Below are 27,437 nucleotides of genomic sequence, written 5' to 3'. Positions count from 1 at the left end.
CAGATGCGGGACAATGGACACTGGGATGTCCCCTAGGCGGTCGCACGCCTGGAGCGCCGCCGACTGTGTGGCGGAGGTGGTCTTGATAAGAACGGACCCTGAACGCATCTTGCTGAGAGCCTCGATTTCCCCGAAGATGTCCTCAATGTGCTGAACAAAGAACATGGGCTTGGAGGTGGCGAACGTCCCCCCATCGGTTCGAGAACAGACCAAATAGCGGGGGAAGTACTTCGCCCCAAGCCGGTGGGCCTGTCCCTCCTCCCAGGGAGTGGCCAAGGGGGAAAGGGCAGGAGAACCAGAACTAGAAACGGTACCTTTTCTTTTGAAAGACTCTGCCGCAGAGCGACCTGATACGTGTTGACGTTTCATCTGTGAAACGTCCGCCCCCATACCACTCACTCCGACCAGGGGCTCTCCCCATGGGCGCCACCCAGCCTCAGCAAGGGCCACCTGGCAGGATGACCGTTGCCGGGAGTCCTGATGCCCCAAGGAGATGGGCATCTACTCCTTGGCCGACGTGGGAAGGGTGCAGCTCAGGTATCGGCAGTACGATCCCTGTGTTGTCAGGGGGCTACAACCTAGAGGGTACATGACGACCCCACCACAACGGGCTGGCTACCGTGCTGGATTTCTGGTGCCATGGAAAGTCCATCATGATCGCTGGTGCAGATGGGGACGCACTATGGGCGTAACTTTTACAACCCATCAGGCGTTTAGGCCCAATTTGAGGAATAGTGGGTATGGTTACAACGCCGGTACAATGCTGAGTGCCAAGGTCTTAGTGCACTTAGGACCAGTGGTACACCACGTAAGGTGTCCTTCCCCAAAAGGCTCGTACTTCTGTAGAATTTTGAAAAATGGAGGTCAAACCCCAAGGGGGACCATCACATGGAAGGCCGAAACGGTTGAAACTCCTTTTAGTCGCCTCTTACGACAGGCAGGAATACCTCTGGTATAACAATCATGTACGAAAGGTACTACGGAAACAACGAAAGCTTCATCATAGGTTTAAGAGTAGTCGAATCATAGCTGATAAGGAAAAGCTGAACGAAGCGAAAAAGAGCGTAAAGAGAGCAATGAGAGAAGCATTCAACGAATTCGAACATAAAACATTGGCAAACAATCTAAACAAGAACCCTAAAAAGTTTTGGTCATATGTAAAATCGGTAAGCGGATCTAAATCCCCTATTCAGTCACTCGTTGACCACGATGGCACCGAAACAGAGGACGACCGAAGAAAGGCAGAAATACTGAATTCAGTGTTCCGAAACTGTTTCACTGCGGAAAATCGTAACACGATCCCTGACTTCAGCCGTCGCACGGACGCCAAAATGGAAAATATTGAAATAAACGATATCGGAATTGAAAAACAACTGCTATCACTTAGTAGCGGAAAAGCATCCGGACCAGACGAGATACCCTTAAGATTCTACAGTGATTATGCTAAAGAACTTGCCCCCTTTCTATCAGCAATTTATCGTAGATCGCTGGAAGAACGTAAAGTACCTAGCGACTGGAAGAAAGCGCAGGTTGTTCCCATTTTCAAGAAGGGTCATAAATCAGATGCGAATAATTATAGGCCTATTTCGCTTACGTCAATCTGTTGTAGAATAATGGAACATGTTTTGTGTTCTCGTATTATGACGTTCTTAGATAATACAAATCTCCATCATAACCAACATGGATTCCGCAAACAGAGATCATGTGAAACTCAGCTCGCCCTATTTGCCCAAGAAATTCACAGTGCCGTAGACACTGGCGAGCAGATTGATGCCGTATTCCTGGACTTCAGGAAGGCATTTGATACGGTTCCGCACTTACGTTTAGTGAAAAAAATACGAGCTTACGGAATATCGGACCAGGTTTGTGATTGGATTCAGGATTTCCTAGAAGAAAGAACACAACATGTCATTCTTAACGGTTCAAAATCTGCAGATGTAGAGGTAATTTCGGGAGTACCGCAAGGAAGCGTGATAGGACCTTTATTGTTTACAATATACATAAATGACAACATCGGTAGCTCCGTGAGGCTATTTGCAGGTGACACGGTTGTCTACAAGAAAGTAGCAACATCAGAAGACTCGTACGTACTCCAGGAAGACCTGCAGAGGATTAATGCATGGTGCGACAGCTGGCAGCTTTCCCTAAACGTAGATAAATGTAATATAATGCGCATACATAGGGGCAGAAATCCATTCCAGTACGATTATGCCATAGGTGGTAAATCATTGGAAGCAGTAACGACCGTAAAATACTTAGGAGTTACTATCCGGAGCGATCTGAAGTGGAATGATCACATAAAACAAATAGTGGGAAAAGCAGGCGCCAGGTTGAGATTCATAGGAAGAATTCTAAGAAAATGTGACTCATCGACGAAAGAAGTAGCTTACAAAACGCTTGTTCGTCCGATTCTTGAGTATTGCTCATCAGTATGGGACCCTTACCAGGTTGGATTAATAGAAGAGATAGACATGATCCAGCGAAAAGCAGCGCGATTCGTCATGGGGACATTTAGTCAGCGCGAGAGCGTTACGGAGATGCTGAACAAGCTCCAGTGGCGGACACTTCAAGAAAGGCGTTACGCAATACGGAGAGGTTTATTATCGAAATTACGAGAGAGCACATTCCGGGAAGAGATGGGCAACATATTACTACCGCCCACATATATCTCGCGTAATGATCACAACGAAAAGATCCGCGAAATTAGAGCAAATACGGAGACTTACAAGCAGTCGTTCTTCCCACGCACAATTCGTGAATGGAACAGGGAAGGGGGGGGGGGATCAGATAGTGGTACAATAAGTACCCTCCGCCACACACCGTAAGGTGGCTCGCGGAGTATAGATGTAGATTCTTACCCCGGACCCGCAGGGGGAATTGCACGCTTCTGGGACCGGCAGGTTTCAGAATGCTTTACCTCTGATCGCTATCTCTGCGATTGCATCAGCACACCAAGTCTCCGCCCGCTGGGGGTAAATTTCCAGAAGAAACTTCAGTCTGAATTCCGACAAAAGCTAAGCTGCAAGTTCCAGTCCCACCAGCCTTATTAATAGTTACTTGGAGGCCAGCTTGCTAAGCTGACCGAGATGTTTCAAGCATTGCGCGACAGATAGCGGTGTGCAACATTTTTACGCGATTTTTTCTATCAAGCTGTCCACGTTGGGTTCAGAAAGCACCTTCCAGGTTCATCCATCTTTTCTGTGAGTTGTTAATTTTTGCCCGAGTGTGTCTGTAAGGCACATTAAAACTCTAAATAGGTTTATTTAACTAAGAAATACGCCAAACAGCCGTGCAAATTGAGAAGTTCTTTTATTTTATTTTCGCTACCAGTTTCGGTAATTCTTTATACCATCCTTAGGTCCCATATGAACCTCTTAAAAATAATCGGTATTGTCATATTGGGGCCATATGTTTCTGAATGTCGAGAATTCTCAAGAGCTTCCTTTGAAGACTTGACTGCAAAACAAATTGCAGTTGAGAATACACAGCATCCAGAAACATATGGCCCCAGTATGACAATACCTATTATTTTTGAGACGTGCATATGGGGCCTGAAGATGGCATAATGAGTTGCCGAAACTGGTAGAGAAAATAAAAAACTTCAGTTTGCAAGGCGGTTTGGTGAATATCTTTGTCAAATATCTGACCAGCCGCTATCACAGTTCACTATGTATCAGAGACTACATGGGTTTTCCCCGTAGTAGTATCACATCGTTCCAGATAGGAGTGAATGATCTGCTGTCATTAAAAATGTTTTCCTTTGTCTTCTTAATTATTTGTTTTAGCAGCGAGTGATATGGCAAATCTGTTGCTTACGCCGGCTCCCCTCTTCTGCATATGTTGAAAGCATCGAAAAAACAAGAGGTAATGTTAAATGGCGAGATTTGGCTTCAGACCTGTTGAAAAACGGACTTTTTCTGGAATGACCGAGCTTGCATTAAATATTGTGGCGTGGTCAAATCGGAACTAGTTTGCAAAAAATAATTGGTGTCCATTACACTATACTTTCATGTGACGTCAGATTTTTGTTCTAAACTTGCACGTTACATCTTCAAGGCCCCTCACCGTTATAAAATAGACACTCTTGCGCTTCTTTTTACCCGTTTGTTCTCAGGTGATCAGATAACATCTACTACCTCTGATTATCCGAAACTAATTTAGTATTCTTGCCAACACCCGTACAGCACTATAGCATTTAAAGAGTCGTTCTCGACTACGCTGCAGTATGGTTTGGTGGTGGAAACTCTTGTATATTAAACAGTCGACGAAGTATGGCTAATTTTTGAATATAGTTATGTTCTTGTGCAGTCAGCTCAAAAACAGAAGTTCTGAGTAAAATTCTGGTCACAAAAGAAATCATTTAATAGAAAGAGTTAGACGGTTTTTGGTGTAGCTCTTTCGTAAGATGGTGACTTGAAATACTAGGTGGTTATGATTAAACTTGCTCTACTCTCACGAAAAAACGAATGATCGTACGACAGTGAAACTTTGCGGAAACATTTGTAAGGACACGCGCAAGAGAAATAACGAATAAACCATTGGATAAAAAATTTTATTCTCTACATTTGTTAATTGCGTGCTATGTTTAGTCCCAGGTTACTAACTTGCTCAGTGAGACGGCTGTCTGTATCCACGGCAACATGGAACCTCTTTAGAGATTCTTATACTGCTACCCTAAGGACCAGTTCTGGAGTTTGCGTTATCAGATAGTAGGCACATATGACTACAATAACATAAATAATTTAGGCACTAAAGTGAAGTAAAAAAACAGCATAAAATACAGTAGAGGACAATTAAAGAGACTTAAGTAACTAGCATACATTAAATCTGAAGAGAACTTTTTATGTCTTGCTTAAAATTGTCAAACCTATCAGACGAGCGAAGACAGTAAAAATATGAACTAACAGAAAGCAAGAATAATCAGGATTAAAATTATACTATTTACCAAACAGAAGGCATAGTTGGCAATAAGGACGATAGTCATGCTACCGTATTTATCGAGATTTGTTACTGCCGACCTAGCAACATAGCAAAAGCATGCTTTTTCGGCCCCGTCAAGCATTGAGGAACTAATATACTAAACAGGCAATTATTGGGGCAAAGATAGCAGTCTGTCCCAAAATATACACACAGATCGCTTAAGTAAGCATAGAATATATCCATACGTAGGGCCATTGGACAGGAATGTATACGACAGAAAATTTTATTCTTTTAAAAAACTGTAAAATCAGTTCTTGGTGGTGATCTAGCCTACGGGGCCTCTTTGCATATTTTACTGGAATTGTCTCAAAGTTTAGAAAAGATTTTAAACATTCAACTATTGTATCGAAGAAAATTTGAATAACTAAAGATCAACAATAGTAGAACGCTATAAAAGAACTATTTTAAGAACTATATTACCTTTTCAGTAAGCCGTATCACAGTAAAGTCTCATCACGCCACAGAGTTCTCAGTTTCCTTTATACAACGGTCCCTGCACCTACACACTACTGCCCGAGAGAGGACTAACCTTCGGCGGAAGGGGCCGCGCAATTCGTGACATGACGCCTCGAACCGCGCGGCCCTTCTAACATGGTTTAGACAATATTTTCATGCGATCCTGATGTCTCGTCCGACTGGTTTCAAATCCAAATTATCTATAAAACTGTGAAAGTAGTAACTACGTTTTAGGAGTACATGTACTATGGTAACTGATCTAGCGACTGAGTATCTGCATCTCTGGAACGACGCTGAGGGACTGGTTTTAGTCTGTAAGTGCGTTTCCACCGCGTTAAACATTTTTCGTTAAATTAGAAACTGTATACTTCGTTAAGCAACAAATATTTCATCCTGAAGAAACTAAGTTCCGTTCCAGCCGAGGCGCGGCATTCACCAAGGGACGTGGTATTATTGATTCATGGCGGCGCACAGCCGTGATGCACGGCGGCCCATGCTCGAGGCTAAGTAACCGCACACAAACACTGTCCGGCAATCACGGTCACAGTCAGTGACGCGGCCAGCAAGTTTCTCTCCGAAGGAGGAAGGAAGGAAGATTGGGTTTAACGCCCCGTCAGCGTCGACGTCATTTGAGACCGAGTACAAGCACGGATTGTGTCAAGGATGGGGAAGGAAATTTTCCGTGCCGTTTCAAAGGAACCATCCCGGCATTTGCCTGGAGCGATTTAGTGAAGTCACGGAAAACCTAAATCTGGATGGCCGGACGCGGGTTTGAACCATCGCCTTCCCGGAAGCGAGCCCAGTGTTCTAACCATTGCGCCACATCGCTCGCTCGTGGTCTGTAGAAGAGCCAACCTAAGAAATTCATTCAATAATGCCCAGTTTTTATAGATACTTTTAATACGAAGTTTCTCCTGCATATTGCGAGCATTTCAAACAGGTGGCAGAGCTGTAGAGAACCATCAAAACAGCGGTACGCAAGACGCTCGTTACAAGTCATGTGACGTAACAATTCTTGGTTGCATAAAGAGAAACTAGGTGAATATTCATAAGCGTTTGCGTACAGTATATGGTGATAGTGCTGATGGGTGATGGTTAAAGGGAGTAAAAGAGTATGGAAGTGCAGAAACAGCTCAATGATCGGCCACGTTCGGGACGTATCACAGCCATTGCTCACGAAGTGGTGAATCGTACGGATGCCATTATTCATTCCTACAGACCACTGCGCCGGCCGGTGTGGCCGAGCGATTCTAGGCGATACAGTCTGCAACCGCGTGACTGCTACGGTCGCAGGTTCGAATCCTGCCTCGGGCATGGATGTGTGTGATGTCCTTAGGATAGTTAGGTTTAAGTAGTTCTAAGTTCTAGGGGACTGATGACTTAGAAGTTCAGTCCCTTACTCCTCAGAGCCATTTGAACAGACCGGTGCGTCACAACTCGACATTTGTGTGTGTGTGTGTGTGTGTGTGTGTGTGTGTGTGTGTGTGTGTGTGTGTGTGAATGTGCGCGCGTTATGTTTGATACTCTTTGACAGTGGCAGATGGTTGTGCAATTATGTGGTGTAGCACACTGTAAATATCATACGAAAATTCCATCTCTTCAAATCCGAGCCGGTAATCGCACTAAAATTACAGCTCTCTTTGGATGCACGATCGTATGCAGACAAAAGGAACGAAAATGTATTCTGTAGCGCCCTCTGAGTGGTAACTAGAAGCAAGTATCGAGTGCTGAAATGATCATTCTGCCAACGATCAGCTCAGAAGAGACGCAGCTGTGTTTTGGGCTGCACATGCTCTGACGTGACGTCATCCCTTCCGGCACTATGAGTGCTACGTTACTCACATCACCAGGTAACTTCTCTCTTTGAAACTGTCCAAATGTAAAGTATCAGGAATTTTTGAGGAGCTGCTGTTATAATGGCGCCGTAGCTGAGTGGTCTAGTTCTTGGACTGAAATCATTTCACATGTGTTCGGCTCTTGTTACTAACTTTTTCATTTTATTCGTCGCAATATTAAAGTATTAATTCTGAGATTTATGTTTAAGTAGTTCAGTTTTATACGCACAAAATTACTATACTCAATTTAGCTACGATTACTACCCTTTTAAGTCAAAAAGCTAAAGGCCACGTTGTAGCACACTGGTAAAATTTTGCACGAACTACTACTGCTCTTGGATATTCAAAGGTGTGCTCAAGATTGATTCTACGAATGCTCAGAATAGACCACAAGATCCAAAGACTAACCAGTTTCATCTGAACTGTTGGAGCAGTTTGAGGCCAATGGAGTGACCTTTATGTCACAGCTGACGAAAACTAGGCGCTTCGCACTGAGCTGAAAACAAGAAGACAGTCACTGCAGCGGTACCATCCGAAAAAAAAAACAACAGAACAGTTGTTACTGCTCGCGTGTTTTATATTAGAGCACTCCACTTATTAGACGCCTCGGTTCACATACCTCGCAAGTCATCCAGTCCAAAGTTTATCATCTGATATCGGTCATATTTAAGTCTCAACAATCTAGCATCTTAGCATTTTAAATTTGTGTATCTTCATTGTTTATTTTCAATAGCATCTTTTATAATTTGCCTCTGCTACAATAAGTGATGACGTAACGTGATATTTGCTCATAAACACGGTCAGCAGAAAAATGATTCTCTACCACCACATTCTTCGATCATTTTTCGAAAAACTCTGCGTGGAGACATGACAGATTGGCAGAAACGACTTGTGTTCGGACGTCACTATGACCATACTGTAAATTAAGTCGTCCGATTTGTCGTCGTATGAATGTATGAATGTAGTCTGTTCAACGTGCCTAAAAACAATGTTATATCATTCGAAGCCACGAAACGGAGTAAGAACAGTGATCGTGAAGAGATCGTAACAGAGACCGAAGACATGTGTCTCGTCTTGTCAATGAATGCTACTGTCTGAAAATCTTTTCATCTTCACCTAGTTTACGCGCGAGCATTACCAAGGGTAACGTGTATGCAGTACACAACTTTAGTAGCATACCTTGCTAAAGGCCATTGCTCGAAGCAGAACACGCCGCATTCGTCTTCAATGGGGCAAACACATGAGCCAACTGGAGACGTGTACTGCGATTCGACGAGTCGCATTTTTTCCTCTTTTAAAATGATTCAAGATGCCGAGCGCACCGACAGCTCAGTAAGGCGTTTAACTTGCAATTTATTTAAAGCAACATGGGATGTTTTGGGGTGTCTCAGGTTTCTGTGAACATGAACCTGCACATGTATCTCAACATCCTCGCCGACCAAGTGTTGCCAGTTCTTCTATATTTTCCTGATGAGTACGAGGGTTGGAACTAACAGTAGCAACTTATACAAAATAGACATGTTTCAAAGTTTTACTATGATTCGAAGTAGTCACCAGCATTGTGTATAACCCAGCAATGAGAAATACGTAAGTCACGTTTAGCAGCTCCAGTTGTGTTGACAGAGTGGAGCGGTCAACTGACGGAAGAATCTAACAGTTCTGACGCGAACGCCATGAAGTGCTTTGAATTTAGGAATCAAGCTGAACTCACGGGAAGTGTGGTGGATGGCACAGCATTTCCCAGCCCCATTGACCGACCAAGCCAGAATCTACCCCATATGCGCCCGAGCACCATCCTGCAGAAAGCGTCGCTGCTTCATCCGCCAGGCTGCTCAGTTTTGGAAGCGTGCGACAAGCTTGGAGAAAGAAGCGGCGGCACTTTCTGCTGGACCCGCCCGTCATTTTGCAGGGCAATGCTGGGGTGTATACGTTGCAAGTTCCGGACTGTTCGATCGACGGGGTTGCAAAGTGTTGTGCCACCCACTACACTCCCCAGACTTAAGCCCATGTGGCTTCAACTTTATTCCTAAATTGAAGGGAGCACTTCATGACATTCGCTTCAAAACTGTTACAAAGATTCGTCAGACAACAGACCGCGCCACTATCAGCACAACTGGCGTTGCTAAGGGTATCCTACCACTTCCACATCACTGGCAACGGGTTATAAACAATGGTTGTGACTACTTCGAAGGATAGTAAAACTTTAAAACGTGTATGTTTTGTATCAGTTATAAAAAAATAGTTGTCACTATTTAAGTTCAACTATCGCATGGTATGGACACTCCCCTTGTGTTGGCAGAAGAGCCACCACCGTGTTACTAGTGGAGGTCGAAATGCACGCGTTTTAGCTCACGCAGGATAGCATGAGGAGGGAAGAACTATACTGACGTGAGGTCTGGTACATGACAAGGAATTAGAAGCCAGAAAGCGGACGTAATTAGTTTGATACTTAACTTTAATCCATTAATGATGAACGTCGCTGTTTACGGTACATGATTCACAATATTATCTGTTTCAGAATACATTCATAGTAACTGAATATGGCGCCTTGCTAGGTCGTAGCAAATGACGTAGCTGAAGGCTATGCTAAACTGTCGTCTCTGCAAATGAGAGCGTATGTAGACAGTGAACCATCGCTAACAAAGTCGGCTGTACAACTGGGGCGAGTGCTAGGGAGTCTCTAGACCAGACCTGCCGTGTGGCGGCGGTCGGTCTGCAATCACTGATAGTGGCAACACGCGGGTCCGACGCATACTAACGGATCGGGCCGATTTAAAGGCTACCACCTAGCAAGTGTGGTGTCTGGCGGTGACACCACACCCCTCTTTCGATGTAACTGTTCAGAGGTGCACACACATACGTTCCTGGTTCCACGACCACTCAAATACGCTATCGCATTTAGACTGGCCCCCTAAATCACCCGATAATTCCATATAACAGCGGGTAAAACGTAGCAGTCTAAGATATGTATCTGGTAGCTTGGCGGGATCTGATCACAGATTTGTCCCTTAACCTGGATGTGGCTTACCGGAAGAAACTTGTGGACTCTTCCTCACCGAGTTGAGACTATCAACGCTAATGGCGGTGTCACGCGGCATTAGCGTGATATCTCCTGAGAGTGACCGATTTTTTTTTGTGTGGTGTGCTTGTATGATATTTCATCTCCAAACTGTAAACTGGAAAGAAAATGTACACTTTACAGCCAAGGTGAAATTAAGAACCGACTGAGGTGGCACAAACAGGCCGCTGAACTCTTATTCGAGAGGAGCAGGATTCAATTTGCTGTACGGCTACCCAGATTTAAGTTTTTCCTCATTTTCATATTTCCTATTTGTTAAGGCGTTTCCGGGATATTTTCTTGCTTTCTTCCCCGTCCCTGTTAGATTCACCGTTTCTCTAATGATCTAGCTGCGGGCGAGATTTTCGTGTCTCACTACATTCCCCCATGAAGTTTTTCGGTAGGACGCTCCCAGGGTTGTAGAAGCTAATTTCAAAAAAAGCCGGAAACGTTTGTTTAGTTAATAATGAAATATCACAGATCAGTTCAAGAGAACTGGCCTATCAGGCTACCTGACAAGGTTACGGTCCCACTTTCTGGCACAAGGACAGCATACTGTTTACGAACTATCTTCCAACGGGCAGGATCTAAAGCTCCCATCGCGCATCAGTGTGAAAAATTGAGGTAGTAGTAAAGACTTCTTAAAGGACACTTATCTTGCTGAAAAGGCCCTCACAATAAGCCGCATTAATGTCTAAATATTTTTGTAACTGAATTTTATCCAGTACTGTAATCTATATTAAACTGATTTTGATAGATTTCTATATTAAGAATCTCGAGATAAGAATTTTCAGAGGTTTTAACCCCGTGTCCATCAAAGAAACTTACGGAGTATGCCTTGTCCCTGTTGTATGACCAGGATGGATCTAAATCTGTGTGACAGAAAATATTAACTCTAGGCAGAGTTTTCTTCGTAAAGATTCATCGACAACAAATGCATAACGCAGAGAGAACGCATGCCCAAAAACGATGTATGGGTGACAGTGTAGAACAACTGAAGTGAGAGAAGACCAAGTGTCTCGAAACGTCAAGACAAAGCCAGTACACGGAAGGGGCCGACAGCTTGCTACAGAAAAAGCAGCAATGATAATACTAAAAAACACGTAGAGCATTAGCCAGCAATATATTGAACACACACACACACACACACACACACACACACACACACACACACACACACACACACACACTGCTACAATCATGCACGTACACATATCTAGAAAATATCTTTCGCGACTGACTTAACACAGATGATACCAGAAGTATGATGGTACATCTAAGGCGTGCTTTTTGCCGGCACAGAATCTACTTACGCTAAATATAAGCCTCCATTACAGTTTTGTGAAGGAGTGAAACGTGATAGCCGGCCAGGGTGGCCGAGCGGTTCTAGGCGCTACAGTCTGGAACCGCGCGACCACTACGGTCGCAGGTTCTAATCCTGCCTCGGGCATGGATGTGTGTGTTGTCCTGAGGTTGGTTAGGTTTAAGTACTAAGTTCTACGGGACTGATGACCTCAGCAGTTAAGTTCCATAGTGCTCAGAGCCATTTGAACCATTTTTGAAACGTGATAAATTGAGAAAAGAGAAGCAGATAGAGCATGATGCAGCTGAGCGATGCTTAAGTTTAGTGAAACTGAAGAGTACGAAGCGAAAAATTATGGTAAGAAATGAACTCCCGGCTGATGAAAAGTCAAAGTGACACACTTAGCCATCGTCAAATCCTCAAACCGATTTACACGTGAAGAAAAATAGGAGAGGAGACTAAGAACTGTGTTGTGTTGCATAATTATGTGGGACATTGTTAGTAGCAGGAACGAAGCTCGTATTCAGCCAGTTCAAGCACTGACGTGTGGGAAAACTTTATGCTTGTAAGGTGTAGCAGGAAAGTCTCCCCCTCCTGGACGCCAGAATGCACTATGCTATAATCTCTCCACTATCTCTAACATTCGCTTAGCACTGATTTTCCCCAACAGTAATATTAATTTGCTCTAAAACGTCAGCGAACTTTAACGACATCTAGATGGAGGACTAACAATACTGAGCGAGACTTCAGTATAGTTAAATCTCTACTCACAAGGGAACCTCGCCATCGCACCCTCCTCAGATTTAGTTATAAGTTGGCACAGTGGATAGGCCTTGAAACACTGAACACAGATCAATCGAGAAAACAGGAAGAAGTTGTGTGGAACTATGAAAAAATAAGCAAAATATATAAACTGAGTAGTCCATGCGCAAGATAAGTAACATCAAGGATAGTCTGAGCTCAGGAGCGCCGTGGACGCGTGGTTAGCGTGAGCAGCTGCGGAACGAGAGGTCCTTGGTTCAAGTCTTGCCTCGAGGGAGTAGTTTAATTTTCTACTTTCAGACAATCATCACCACACGTACTGTATCAACAAATGTAGGAAATAATCATACAAATGTTCGACAATCGTTCGATCCCTTAAGAAGCTTTCTGATGCCTTACAGTTCGGAAAATATTCATTGACATTGTTATTGAAGTCGCGAGCTGTATTTGCTGGATTCTTATTGCCCCAGAATGCATCTCACGTATTTAATGCACTGTCGTCCAAAGTAGTGAACAGTCTACTGCCAGCCAGGGAGCCTCGTTAGCAGGAATACTCTCTCTTCCGTGCGCTGTAGTCGACTGACGTCATGTGTTTCGATGTGTTTAGGTGTAGCGTCATCATACTACGGCGCAGTTACCTCGCATCGGACGGACGGACATAATAATTGTCTGAAAATAAAAAATTTAACTTTTCACTCGAGGAAAGCCTTGAACCAAGGACCTCTCGTTCAGCAGCTGCTCACGCTAACCACGGGATCACGGCGCTCCTGAGCTCACCCTATCCTTGATGTTGCCTATCTTGCGCATGGACTACTCAATTTGTATATTTTGCTTTTTTTTCATAGTTCCACACAACTTCTTCCTGTTGTCTCGATTGATCTGTGTTCAGTTTTTCAAGGCCTATCCACTGTGCCAACTTATAACTAAATCTGAGGAGTTTCCCTGCATAACTTCAGACGATTCTCGAAGCAGCGCACTCAGGAAGACCTCAGATTCCTCCCTCCACGCAACTGCTCCGCTATTACTCTTGTGTTGATAGGACGTTGAAGTTACATTGCGGACACTAATGTCGCAGCCAACTACGAGCGTAAGCAAACGAGAACTCACTGCCCCAAGGGCGCGGGAGGAGACGGGATAGGAGCAGAGCAGAGCAGAGCAACAAGACTCACCTCCCTCTCTCAAGGCGCTCTGTGTTAGAGTGGAATATTTTGAAAAAACTTTATTCTTCAAAACTAATGCTTGTTTGATACTCAAACTTTACATTGGCACCCTTTGTTAACGGTCACCACATCACTGTCAGGGTTGGCAGCGTCAAAAGTCGTAATCCAGACCCGACCCCTACAGATATCTTATGCAACCATAGTTCAAAACACGCTCACCTGAAACTGCCACTTTGACGTATGCGCGCATAATAGCAAACTATAGAGTATTGTGATCGGTAAATAGTTCTGCATAAGTAACACTATTGAAAAATTGTGGAAGCATTTTTATGCTCGCATATTATAATCTTTTTAGAGAAATCTTATACTAATCATCATGGGTACTGAGAACACTTATGTAACTCAGCTGGTTCTGAATATCTCATTAAATCTGGCAGGACTGAGGTCTGCATAGTAGATGGTGCAACGTTATTAGAGAAGCGAAATCTTCGGGTGTAAAAGAAACTTGGAGATTACGCCAAAAGCCATTAAAGTTCACAATATGTTAAAGTGATTCGGTGGATAAACTCCACGGGGATGTTGACGGATGAACCGGTATTACATAGGAAAAAGGCACCGCCAGAAGCTACTGCGAAATGTAGAAAGACCTATAGTGGATCGGCGGTTGGTGTAGAGATCGGTCGTTGACACTACGCCAGTAGAATATATTGCGCATAAATTGGTGAAGAGAACCTTTACTGTTTGATTACATTATTGTTGGATGAATAACTGAAAACAGTAAAAACTGTAAAATACACAGTAGTAACCGCCAAGAGCTATCTGAGGTGGAACGTCCTCAGAAGATTTACTTTAGGAGAAGCATAAGCCCAACAGATTTGTTTGAAGAACCGTAAGCAAATTGCCTCTCCCACGAAAGAAGTTACCTTGTTCGATCGATTCTTAAGTATTGTGTATCAGTCTGTGACTCTTTGTTAACAGGCAGAGAGAGAGAGAGAGAGACGCCTTTCGTCACAAGATCGTTTAGCACGCGCGGAAGCAATACAAACATAATCGGGGGGGGGAAGAGCGTAATAGTAGTTGGTTCTTGTGTTTCTTTTACTCTTCCAGACACACACATTTAAGTGTACGATGCTGCGAGACGTCAATTGCTGTAGCGTCTACGCCTTATCCGTGTTGTCGTCCTTCGCACGAAGCAGCACCGGAGAGCTTCCAGCAGCACGAGACTACTGCGGAAAAGTTCGCCACGATTCTGCAAACAGGCTGTGGATTTCCAACTTATTAACTTCTTCCACGGCCAACACTTTCTCCGTTCTCTTGCAAGGCACATCTGGAAGAATTTGACGTGGCAAGAACGTCTATTTCAAGGGTGTCTTAGTGAAAGGTTTCCTGGCTGTATTCCTTCCCAGATTTGTATCCCTTTAAGCAAATCAGGTACTGCAAAGCCTCTCTTCTGATTAACAGTTATTTGAAACTGGCTTACAGATGTAATACGTTCGTCAAAGATCAACCTCAGTGTATACGGTGTCCATGAAGTCCCATTATCATATACATTTACATCTACATCTACGTGATTACTCTGCTATTCACAATAAAGTGCCTGGCAGAGGGTTCAATGAACCACCTTCATGCTGTCTCTCAACCGTTCCACTCTCTAACGGCGCGCGGGAAAAACGAGCACTTAAATTTTTCCGTGCGAGCCCTGATATCTCTTATTTTATCGTGATGATCATTTCTCCCTATGTAGGTGGGTGACAATGTTTTCGCAACCGGAGGAGAAAACTGGTGATTGAAATTTCGTGAGAAGATCCCGTCGCAACGAAAAACGCCTTTGTAATCACAACTTGGACACTATAAGAAATAGAGAATTGCGATTTTTGTGAAAGTTTAGCAGTCAAAGTTTTTTTTATTTGTCCTTTGTTGCACGTTTGACAGTGCACCAAAATGGCGACAGACCAGGAGAAGGCGCAATGTGTCATCTGGTATGGAAAAACCAAACCTGTGACAATCCTACTGCGGATTTATCGACGCCAGAATGGGAGCGCACCACCGGCAAAACAAGCACAATGAGGTGGTTCAAAAACTTTTTATAAAGAGACGTGATGGTTCCACTCCATAACACGCGCGCACTCCCCGCCATTAGACTTCATTTCGTGGTGTTAAGGATTGCGTGCACACAGTTCCAGTCTGTGACATTGCTACACAATCATCAACCAGAACTGATGTTACAGTGCTGAACCGTACATGGGCACAGCTCTAAAATCGCCTTCATGTTCTACTAGTGACGAGAGGATCACACTGAAATTCTGGCACAACAGAAAAAACGCAGCTGCTAAATGCTTTACAACAAACATTATGCGCTCGGTCTCTAGTAATTAACAAGCTATAATTTTATGAAATACCTGGATTTTAAAGGAATCCTGTATAATTAAAACGCGTAATCTGCGGGTGTGCGTAATTCACCCGTGTTTTACTCGTGATCCCTAGACTTATGCTTTACACCGAGGTGACAAAAGTCATGGGATAACACCTAATATCGTGTCGGAGCTCCTTCTACAGACTAATTCGTTGGAAGTCTCCTGAAGAAATATTAAGCCATGCTGCCTCTATAGCTGTCCATAACTGAGGAAGCGTTGCTGGTGCATGGTTTTCTGCATGAACTGACCTCAATTATGTCCCTTAAATGTTCGATGGGATTCTTGTCGGGCGATCTGAGTGACCAAAGTACTCGCTCGAACTGTCCAGAATGCTCTTCGAACCAATCTCGAACTGTAATGGCCCGGTGACATGACATCGTTGTTCGGGGACATGAAGTCCGTGAATGGCTGCAAATGGTCTCCAAATAGCAGAACGACTGTTTCTAGTCAATGATCGGTTCAGCTGGACCGCAGTCCATTCCATGTAAAAACGGCCCACATCATTATGGAGCCACCACCAACTTGCGTTGTGCCTGATTGACAAGTTTGATCCATGGCTTCGTGAGTTATACCCCTTGTCAGCTGTTAGCCACTGAAATCTGGACTCATTTCACCAGATCACTGTTTTCCAGTCGTCAAAGGGTCCAACCGATGCAGTCACGAGCTCAGGAAAGTGCTGCAGCCGATGTCGTGCTGTTAGCAAAGGCAATGACGTCCGTCATCTTCTGACGTAGCCCATTAACGTCAAATTTTGCCGCGCTGTCCTAACGGATACGTCAGTCGTAGGTCCCACATTGATTTCTGCGGCTATTTCACAAAGTGTTGCTAACTACGAGAACGCCGCTGCTCTCGGTCTTTAAGAGAAGGCCGTCAGCCACTGCGTTGTCCGTGGTGAGTGACAATGTTAGAAATTAGGTATCCTGGACACGCTATTGACATTGTGGATCTCGGTATATTAAATTGTCTAACGATTTCTGATATGGCATGTCCCGTGCGTCTAGCTCCAACTTCCATTACTCTCCCAAAGTCTTAATTCCCACCGAGCGAGGTGGCGCAGTGGTTAACACACTGGACTCGCATTCGGGAGGACCACGGTTCAATCCCGCGTCCGGCCATCCTGATTTGGGTTTTCTGCGATTTCCCTAAACCGCTTCAGGCAAATGCCGGGATGGTTCCTTTGAAAGGGCACGGCCGACTTCCTTCCGCATTCTTCCACAATCCCAAGAGACCGATGACCTGGTAGTTTGGTCTCCTCCCCGACGTTCATCTGATTTTACTGATGTTTCGCCCGCACGAATGGCTGGCATTGTCAAAGCTTCACCCTCCATTGCCGGCGGCGAACTGGAGCCGAGCTTGTGGCCGCAGGCTGTATGTACCTGGCGTGCCAACGTCCGAGGGCTTCTCCGCGGTCATTTCTGGTGTGGTTCTCTTGCTACCTGCGACGGTCGTTCGCTGCAGTACTGGAAACCAGGATCCCTTTACCTTAAGGCTTTCCTCTTTCTTGTTGAAGCTATTCACATGTTTTTGTATTTCTACAGCTTCTCTGAACACGTGGCTACAGCCAGAACTTGCGTGTCAGAGAATTTTACGAGGGTCACTCCAAAAGAAATGCACACTATTTTTGTAAAAATACATTCTGCATGCGTGAAAGTTTTACAGTGTGTAGATACATCCTTCCCGCTTGTTTTCAAACTTGTTCAACCTGTTCCCGTGAGTGGTGCCGTCACAGCATGTCTTCAAGATGGCTGCTACACTTGACGTTCGTCAGAAGCAATGTACTCTCATAGAATTCCTGTGCTGTGAAAACGAGACAGTGGGGCTGGCTCTGAGCACTATGGTACTTAACATCTGAGGTCATCAGTCCCCTAGAACTTAGATCTACTTAAACCTAACTAACCTAAGGACATCACACACATCCATGCCCGAGGCAGGATTCGAACCTGCGACCGTAGCGGTCGCAGAGTTACAGACTGCAGCGCCTAGAACCGCTCGGCCACCCCGTCCGGCCGAGACAGTGGGAAACATCCACAAGAGGTTGAAAAAGGTGTGTGGAGATGCTGCTGTCGATCGCAGTACAGTTAGTCGGCGGGCAAGCGGGTTACGTGACGAACGCGGCCACTGCAATATTGAGGATTGTCCTCGCAGCGGCACGCCTCGTACTGCACACACATCCAGACAATGTGCAAGGAGTTAACGAACCACCATGAATTCTGATGCATATGTGATGACACTGAAGAAACTTCAAGCTCGACTGAGTCGTGTTCGACCACATCGGCAAAAGCAGGATGTTTTGCTGTTGCATGACAATGCACGGCCACATGTCAGTCAAAAAACCATGGAAGCGATCACAAAGCTCGGATGGACAACACAAACACTCGCATTACAGTCCTGACCTGGCTCCATGTGACTATCATCTCTTTGGGAAACTGAACAACTCTCTTCTTGGAACAAGGTTTGAAGATGACTCCCTTGTGCACGCTGCCAAACAGTGGCTCCAACAGGTTGGTCCAGAATTTTACCATGCGGGTATACAGGCGCTGGTTCCAAGATGGCGTAAGGCAGTTGAGAGGGATGGAAATTATGTGGAGAAATGAAAATATTGTTCCTAAAGGATGTATGTACACACTGTAAAACTCAATCATGTAGAATAAAACACGGATTTTAAAAAATAGTGTGTGCATTTCTTTTGGAGTGACCCTCGTATTACGTGGTCGGTCTCACTCAGTGCGTGCTCTGCCACGGCCGATTATCTTAATTGGCGTCGTGCGATCGTAATTACGTCAGAAACCTTTTCCCATGAATAGCCTGAGTAAAAAACACGGCTCTGTCAATGGAGTGCCCTTTTATACCTTGTGTACGCTGTACTACCGCCATCCTTCTGTGTGCGTATCGCTATCCTATAACTTTAGTCTCCTCAGTGGAATATGCTCCGCGCTGCCGACAGCAGCACTTCTCCTGCATTACTATACATTCAGTAGTTTGTGTTCTGAGCTGCACGCGCGTTTCACACGTTCCTAGAAGGTAAGGAGCAGTGGGAAATTACGCGACGCGAACAGCTGCGAGTCCTTACGGTTACGCTGGGAGAGCGAGAAGCGAACAAGGACGAAAGTGCGGTCACTGGCGTGCCAGGTAGCGGCTGTTCCGAGAAGCTGCGTAACCTCCGCACGCATTACGCACTGGCACTGCCCACCAGGCCTCTGTTGTTCCAACTCCGTAGGGACTCGGCAAACTGCCCAGCTCCACGTCGCTGACACTTTACATATCTACTGTGAATTACCCATACCAATGTGGCGCGAAATTTATTACCTCCTCCAAATCCTCAATCCTGTACTCACGACACGCCATGAAAATTGTATAAGGGTACGCAGTAGCTCAGAGATTTGAGCTAACGTGCAAGTGGGACATGTCCCAAAACAGACATTTTTTGATCCAGCATCCATTACGAATTAATACGCAAAGGAATTGCACACCTTGGCTGCGAGTGGGCACTGATTGAAATCAATAGGGAAAGTTGAAAATTGTGTGCTGAACTGGGTCTCCTGGTTACCAGGCAGATTCTCTGACCACTGAGACTACCCTAGCATGCCTCCCATCAGACCCATGTTCTCAACTTACCCAGACACTACAGAGGTGGTGCCCCTGGAGCATTATTGTCGGTCAGCGATCTCACACCAGGTGGAACTCTTACGAGAATCGGCGAAATGCCGCGAATAATGAGGATAATGGGCAAGGAGTATTACATTTCTGGATAAGTTGAGAATTTGGGTTTGACGGGAGGCGTGCTACGGTAGAACGTGCAGTTGCAATGACCACTGTCTGGATGGCTCAGTGGTCAGAGCATCTGCCTAGTAAGCAGGGGACCTGGGTTTGAATCCAAATCAGGCACAAACTTTCAGCTTTTCCCATCGATTTCAGTCAGTGCCAACGCACAATCAAGGTCTGTAATTCTTCGTGTGTTAAATATTTTAATAAATCATAGCAGAAATCAGTTTCGCAAAATCTGCTTCTTGAGTTGTAGTCCTCCATTGTTAAGAAATGTCAGAAAAATGTTTCCTCTTTTCTAACAACTCTTACCATGGGACTTCCACAAGTTGCACACTACTATGAGAGGCCAACAAAGTTACTGAATGATGCACTACACTTCAAACTGACAGATACACGACACCGTTATTCAACAGTCACCAAGTCTATAAACAACGGCCGGAGAGTTGTCTCAGTAGTTCAATTCCTCAACGATTAAAGTGTGTTCCTTGGTCACAGAGCCATTTGAGAACCGCTGTGTGAATGTCTTTGTCGCTAGAAAATCTATTGCTATCTGCATTTGCTGCGTCCCCCCCCCCCCCCACCTCGATTGTCTGGACACCATACACAATGGTCGAAGTCCTTCATTGCCGATCAGCATTACCAACGTCTATGTGTCCTTGGCCAATTCTTTCACTAAGGCTGGACATTGGATTTGGTCTACATACAGCCAGAATTTCACAGTGAATCGATACAGTTTAGACATTTTGCCCACAAGAATCGTGCTGTCTCGTACACTTCAATTTTGGAGCACGTTTCCAGCCGCCTATTATGATGCCCCTGTTATCCGTACCGCAGTGGAACTGTCTGCAGGAAAACCGGAACATTTACTCTCTTCGGATAATTTGCCACTCTTGTTGCGCAATGGCCTTGGCGTGAGACGAGTGTAACTTGCTTTTTGAAGCACATACGTATTATAATTAAAGTACAGTTGCTCACTGAGGTCCGGTGTGGTCTGTAATTATTGAATGCCGGCGAAACTTTGTAGTTGTACTAATGCGTTAATGCGGAACAGATTTACACAGAACAAAATTAGGTCCAATTTTGGCCACCAGGTGCAAATCTGGCGCTATACAGCATTTCGTCGAAGTCTCCGGTGTTCATATTGAACAAACTGTAAGCGGCGCTTAATAATAAAATGAAAATTATGTCATTCTCTCTTGTATGACCTATCCTGACCACGTCGCGTTCCTAATCTATTGCAAATTTCTATATGTCATTTCTATACGTCTCTTGCATTCACAGCGCCAGATTTGCACATGGTGGGCAAAATTGGAAATATTTTCCACCGTAAATCGGTTCTGCTTAACTCCTTAGAATTTCTACCAAGTTTCGTTGCCATATGATAATTAACAACCTATACTGGACCTCTTTGAATAGCTGCACTTTAATTACAACCATCTGGTACAAACATCGAAACAGTAAACCCCTAGAATACTTCATTATGAGTTTTCAATCCGCAGCAGCGCGTCCTCAGAATTGAAACTTCTTTGCATATGAAAACTGTGCCGGATCAGTACTCGAACTCTCAACCTTTGCAAAGTTTATTGGTCCTGCACACAGTTTTAATCTGCCCACAAGTTTCAAATCAGCACACACTTCGAGTCAGAGTGCAAATACATTCTACAAACAAGTCCCTAGGCTGTGGGTAAGCCATTTTCCCGCAATATCCTTTTCTTTCCAGTAGAGCTAGCGAACCTGTGTTAAGTTTGGAAGCTGTGAGAGAGGTACTAGCGAAAGCAAAGTTTCGAGAGGCTTTCGTGAGAGTGCCTGGGTAGCTCAGTCAATAGAACACTTGCCGCAAAAGGGACAGGTTCCAGGTTCGAACACCGGCCCGCCATACAGATTAAATCACCAGAAAATTGCAAACTAAATCTTTCGTGTATGTACTGAGACTTCGTGTATGTACTGAGACGTCATGATACATACAATTAAAAATCACGCAATACGTAACATTACGAACTACGATACAACTACTCTATACAGATGACTGCAGACTACCAAATGTTCATATTAATATGTACCTACGGCTCTGACAACGACATTGGAACACTGTTGGTCATGCTGACAGGGTATTAATCCATTGACTATACTAATACCCATAATTACTTTAAGCCCCTCCTATGAACATGTGTTCATCTCACAGTGTATGCATTTCCGGAACCACATTTACTGGACCTCACTTTGTTTCCCTGAGTCTTGAGTATATACGGCACATAACACCCTGTATAGAAGAGCCGACACCAACCATCCTAGGAGAATGAGCTTCAACTCCCAGATTAAGGGCAGATTAGGTATCTAATAATGAACTATCGTAAAGGTATTAATTACTTTCAGACCCCACATTTTCTTTACATAGTTCAAACTAAGTATTGGTTGAGTGAACCAACAACGATCCCATCAAAGATTGTTTGTCCACAGAAAATGTATCTGCTATTTCTGTCATTGTTATAACCCACGAAGGAAGCTGAAGAGAAACAAGTTCAATTTTCTATATAGCATTACTCGACGTTTGTGGTAAGCAGAAGAGTGGGACGTGAATAATCAGGCTATAAAAAGTGCGCGGAGACATCAGCAACTTCTACAGCTTCAGTTGGAGCTGTGTTATCTGACACGTGCCGGTTTACCAAATCTGAAATTTCCTTGTCAAGTATGAAGTTACTGAAAAAACAACAACAACAACAAAACTACAACCATTACACTAACAAAACTACAACCATTACACTACTTTTTCGTACCAAATGGCATTACCAGCAAACGAAGCAATGGTGAAACAATGGGATATGTGGCCTTTTAAAGTATTCGCGAGATAACAGCTCTCGACTCGGTATTATACAGTCTGAATCACTACTGTAAAACAAATGTTTGGTACTGCTGAAGATATCCAGACTGATAATCATCACCACGGTGTGCATCAGCAACCAGAAAGTATTCTCTAATGGTTCCTAAGGTTATGGGCTGTGATCTGTTTGGCTTAAAGAACGCCTCCTCCATTGCACATAGCCAGAGGTGAACACCTGCCAGCATATAAATCATCCTTTTCCCATGCCCCCTCCTTCCACGCAAGTCCATCTCTCTGTACTTCCATTTCCACAAGTAACTAACTGCAGGACCAATTCTTTCGAAAGATTACGGTTTTGCAGAGAAAGTTTTTCCAAAAATGCTTGAGCATCCGAGGAGCCGCCAGCGGCAGGCATACGGTGCTTATTTTCCAAGAAAGTGTCCTCTGAGAAAATCGCACAGCTCTTCAGCGCTGGCTGCGCATGTAGCAACACCAATTATCTCCTCTGTGTCAGCACACACGGGGATATTTTTTCTTGGAATTCGCAAACTGTAAAACCATATAAGGGGAGTTATTATGAGGAACAGGTGCAGGAATGGTCTCCACAAATACAAAAGCGAGGTACACTAGTCCATCTCTGTACAATGAATGGTGACCTCACTATTTCATACTTTCAGCGAATGTTTCTAGAAGTGTCTTCTCATACTCGAGCACGCGCTTTGTGCGCGTGTGTGTGTGTGTGTGTGTGTGTGTGTGTGTGTGTGTGTGTGTGTGTGTGTGTACACACACGCTAAATTCATCAGTTGTATTTACACACTAACATTGAAGATAACTTCCGAAACATGTGGCATGAAGAAAAACTCATTGTAAAATGTCAGACTTTTTATTCCTCTTAACAAATGCGTCCCATTTATCTTCCCTACTAATTTTACACGTTCGTCCCACTTTTACATCGCTTTTTACCATTACCCTACCAAGTATCTAAATTATTTTATAGGTTCAGGAAAGCTACTGCTGGGCTGGTTCTTTGCTGTAGAAATCTTTCATTTCTCAATGTTTAGTGTTGTCATTCCAAACTATTCAGCGTTTCCATGGAACATCTAGTGACTATTCTTTTCCCTGCATATAACACGAGTGAGCAATCAGTATGCTACTGACACCATATGAATTTTTCTTTCTTTCAAGAACGTTAGGGGGCCTTCTAAATTTCCTTGGGGTAAAGCCATTGTTACTCTAGTTTTATTGGACATTCTGCGTCCAGTAGAACTTAACTGTTTCCATCAGCCGAGGATTCTCAGTCAGTTCCACATGTAAGGTGACTCCATATCATCATCGTACCGTTCTTCTCAATCAACAATAGATTACAGGCTCTAACGCCTTTGTCAAATCAAGAAAGACAAGCTACCTCTTTACTTACATGTACCATTTTCAGGATGTTAAATCTTCACAGAATCAGTTTTCCTGAACCCTTGGTGGTTTTCTAATAGGTATTTCTTTTTCCCTTTATTCTCTATTAGAGAGCACAATGTGCTCTAGTACCCTGTAACATATAGAAATTAGTGATATTTGAAGTGATGGTCTTGTGTTCTTTCACATCTTATAGCTTTATGAACAGAAGTAATGTGAGGTCTCCTCAACTAACGCGAACCTACTTACTGCGTGACATCTTCGTTAAGAATGTGATAAGGAAGGGGCTAATTCCGCGATTTATTCGATTTAAAATCTAATGAATCTGATATGGCTGATGTTTTGCTCAGTTTGAGTAGTCTTTACAATACTGGTGCTCCTTATTTCGGTTCCACCGACTTGTGCATATGTAATGAACAAACTGTGATATGGTACTAATACGTATAATTTTGTTAATTGAGAATTTAATATTTTTCTCTTGCCTTCAATTTGAACATCAAACTGATTTACATGTGACCAGATGGAACAGAAGGGAACATAGCAATACCCGAAGTACCCTACGCCACGCACTGAGTTGGCTTATGGAGTACACACACACACACACACACACACACACACACACACACACACACACACACACACACACATTTACCGAAGACCAAAACTTTCTATAACAACTCAAATGATGAGGTTAATTTCAATATGAGACTAAAGTTTAAGCGGCGCGTAAACAGTCTTTCTTAATCCATTTCCTACCAGAACGCAATGACTACTAAACGACTGGAAACATACCTGATAATTCTCGTCCGGACGGGCAAGAGATACTGAGTCGAGTGAGTTCCACATTAAATCAAACATTTACGAGGTATGTAGCAGATTGAAGCAGCGCCATTTAACGTTAAAGATATGCGCTATCAGAAGCGTCCCATCGCAAACATATCTGATCGAGCAAACGCATTCATTGAACGGTAGGTGAATGGGCGGTAAAGAATGGATGAACTCAGCAACATCCTGGCAATTTTTTGCTGTACACTATAACGAAGATTAGGGTATTACATATATGCTCAGGAAACGAAAATGGGAGTTATGAAATACTTTTGCGTGTCAAAGGCACCCTCTTGGTGTTTGCTTAAACGATTTAGGGAACCCGCAGAAAATCTAAAGTGATTAACCAAACGGAGGTTTAAACACCGCTTCTCCCGATAGCGAGTCTAGTACGTTAACACTGCTCCAGTGTGACGGATTAAAGAGTATTCGCTTCTCTGAATCGTAGATTCAGTATGTGCCACATAGAAAGCAAGTTGAGTATCGGGACTAATGCCTGCTTTTTGCTAAGAGCATTCTCCTTTTCGAGGTAATCGGGGAATCCTTCAGCATTTTAGCTTTGTAGGGGAGTCTTTAATACTAGGACTAACCGGTGGAGAAAACTGGGTTTTAATAATGAGCAGCAGATTTATGAGAAAATATTAAAGATCAACCACACGCAGCAAGAATGTGAGTAAAAAACGTGTGACTTTGCCGACACTGTTGTATAGTGCCCTGGACAAACAAATTTCCTTTTTTGGTTCTCTCTGTTCCGATAGACAAACTTTGTGCGTATGTTCTGACTGTTACAAACTTCTCTCGTTTTTATTTTTATTAGTGTTGTTAAACGCTAGCTTCTTTTGGTTTCACAGCCGCTATGAACCTGTTGAGATTTAAAATCATGGTTTCGCAAGGGTTGAAAGCTTTCGGCAAAAATTAAAATGTATTCATCATAATACAGCCTACCGATAAAATTTAATTTCTGACAAAAAGTAACAAGCCCAACGTAGCCACAGTAAGTATTACCTTAAACAGAATTTGCGTCTTTGCTTATGTACCCAAACTGACTGCATTCACACATCACCCATTACGCGTTCACGACTGCTTCTCGATGATACACGCAAAAAGTACATACAATCTTTTAATCAATGGCCACAGGATGGCTGATGCCTTAATATTTTACACTGGTAAGTAATTTGTTGTGCCAACAAAAAAATATAAACAAATATTACACTCGGTAGATTCTAATAAATAATCCTATGAATGCGGCTTATAAAAGGTGTCAATAGCAATAATAATAGCAACAAAAACAAATAACAGTCACGTAGTAGGGAGCAAATATACGGAAGAGCAGATTCATACCCGGCGCTGTTGAGCAATGCGGGTCCGCAGTGCTGCGTTAACGGACGTCTTTATTGACATGCTCGTTTACTCCTTTACCTCCAACACAGCTGACATATCCCGCTCTACACGCTTCGACGGTTCGCGTCTATTCGGAAACAAGAATATCCGCCTTAATTTTACCTCCAAATATCGACTTTTCGAGCGATTAAAGGTCGTGTCAACAACCCTTGAAAATTCTACGTTCCTTAAACCAACTTCTCCTTTAAAGTTAGTTGTAATGAACTACACGCAATAAAAAGGGCCGAAATACGTTAAAAAAAACAGTTATTTACAATGAATTTTTGCATTATAATCACACAGTCGCTTCTGAAAATAGAAGTGTTTTAAAAAAAATCACCTTTCCGGTAAGGACAATTGCCATCTAGCTAAACTTAGTTCTGTGATAAACTGTATACTTAAACGATATCCGTTCCTCTAGTAAAAACAGAAATATTAGAACAACGGTTCGACTAATGAGTACAGGAAAATATAGCGAATGCTTTTATAACAACTATTTACTCAAAAAGTCTTAGTTACATCTTCGGCTTTTAACAGAAGAGGGGAAAATGTAGCAACAATGGCTCAACTGTAAACAAACTGCTCAAAACAAGTTATAATTCAGAAGCCATTTAAAATTTCTAATGCACACGACAATGCATAACGGAAAGAGAGTTGGAGACTGAACATTCGAAACAGAGGTCAGTTCTGCCAGATAAATAATTTCTTCGTTGTCCATAAATCACACAAACACCTGCTCATATAACAATGATCTTCAGCACAACTCTAGACATTCTTTATTAAACACCTCATCGATACGCTACTTCCTTAACGGAAAACTGTTGTTATGAAGAAAATCGAATAACGGGATCGAGTAAGGCGTGACAACAGTTTGTCCTCCTGGAAGGCATGGTATTGAAATATGTCTGTCCGGCGGACGGGAAGACACCGGCAGCCGGCGACTGACCTGTCTCGCAGCTGCAGGCGGTCCTCAGTCTCCGTCCGGCTCGGCGCACTGCACACCACAGACTGATGCTAGCCAAGCCTTCCTCACGGCAATCGATGTTTCGACGCCGTGGCAGCGAGCGCGGCGGCACTGCGCATGCGCCCCCGGCGAGCACCTACCAAAACCGCTGACGTCTTCCGTTTCCCCATAGGTTCCTTACCATACCGACCCGCTGAACAACAGGTGCCACATTCGGAGGAATTCCAAACTGCTGTGGAATCTGCAGTTTTGCGCAAGGAAGCTTTTGAAACTCGACAGCCGAAAGTTCTTTACTTACACCGACACAAAC

The 27,437-nt window shown here is 43.8% G+C and overlaps 1 protein-coding gene across 1 annotated transcript in view; it reads right to left on the bottom strand.

Annotated features, from left to right (window-relative positions):
• The window catches only part of LOC124789495 (protein THEM6-like), a 206,225-nt gene extending 179,062 nt beyond the window's left edge, over window positions 1-27,163 (bottom strand). The window contains exon 1 of the mRNA XM_047256876.1: window positions 27,110-27,163. The gene's annotated coding sequence lies outside the window, so the exon portion shown is untranslated. The remainder of the gene's footprint in view (window positions 1-27,109) is intronic.
• Between the last annotated feature and the right edge of the window lie 274 nt (window positions 27,164-27,437).

The sequence above is a fragment of the Schistocerca piceifrons genome, chromosome 3 (assembly GCF_021461385.2).
Source record: "Schistocerca piceifrons isolate TAMUIC-IGC-003096 chromosome 3, iqSchPice1.1, whole genome shotgun sequence".
Taxonomy (NCBI): Eukaryota; Metazoa; Arthropoda; class Insecta; order Orthoptera; family Acrididae; genus Schistocerca; species Schistocerca piceifrons.
Note: the sequence above shows the minus strand (reverse complement) of the source record. Positions and strands in the feature narration are given on the sequence as shown.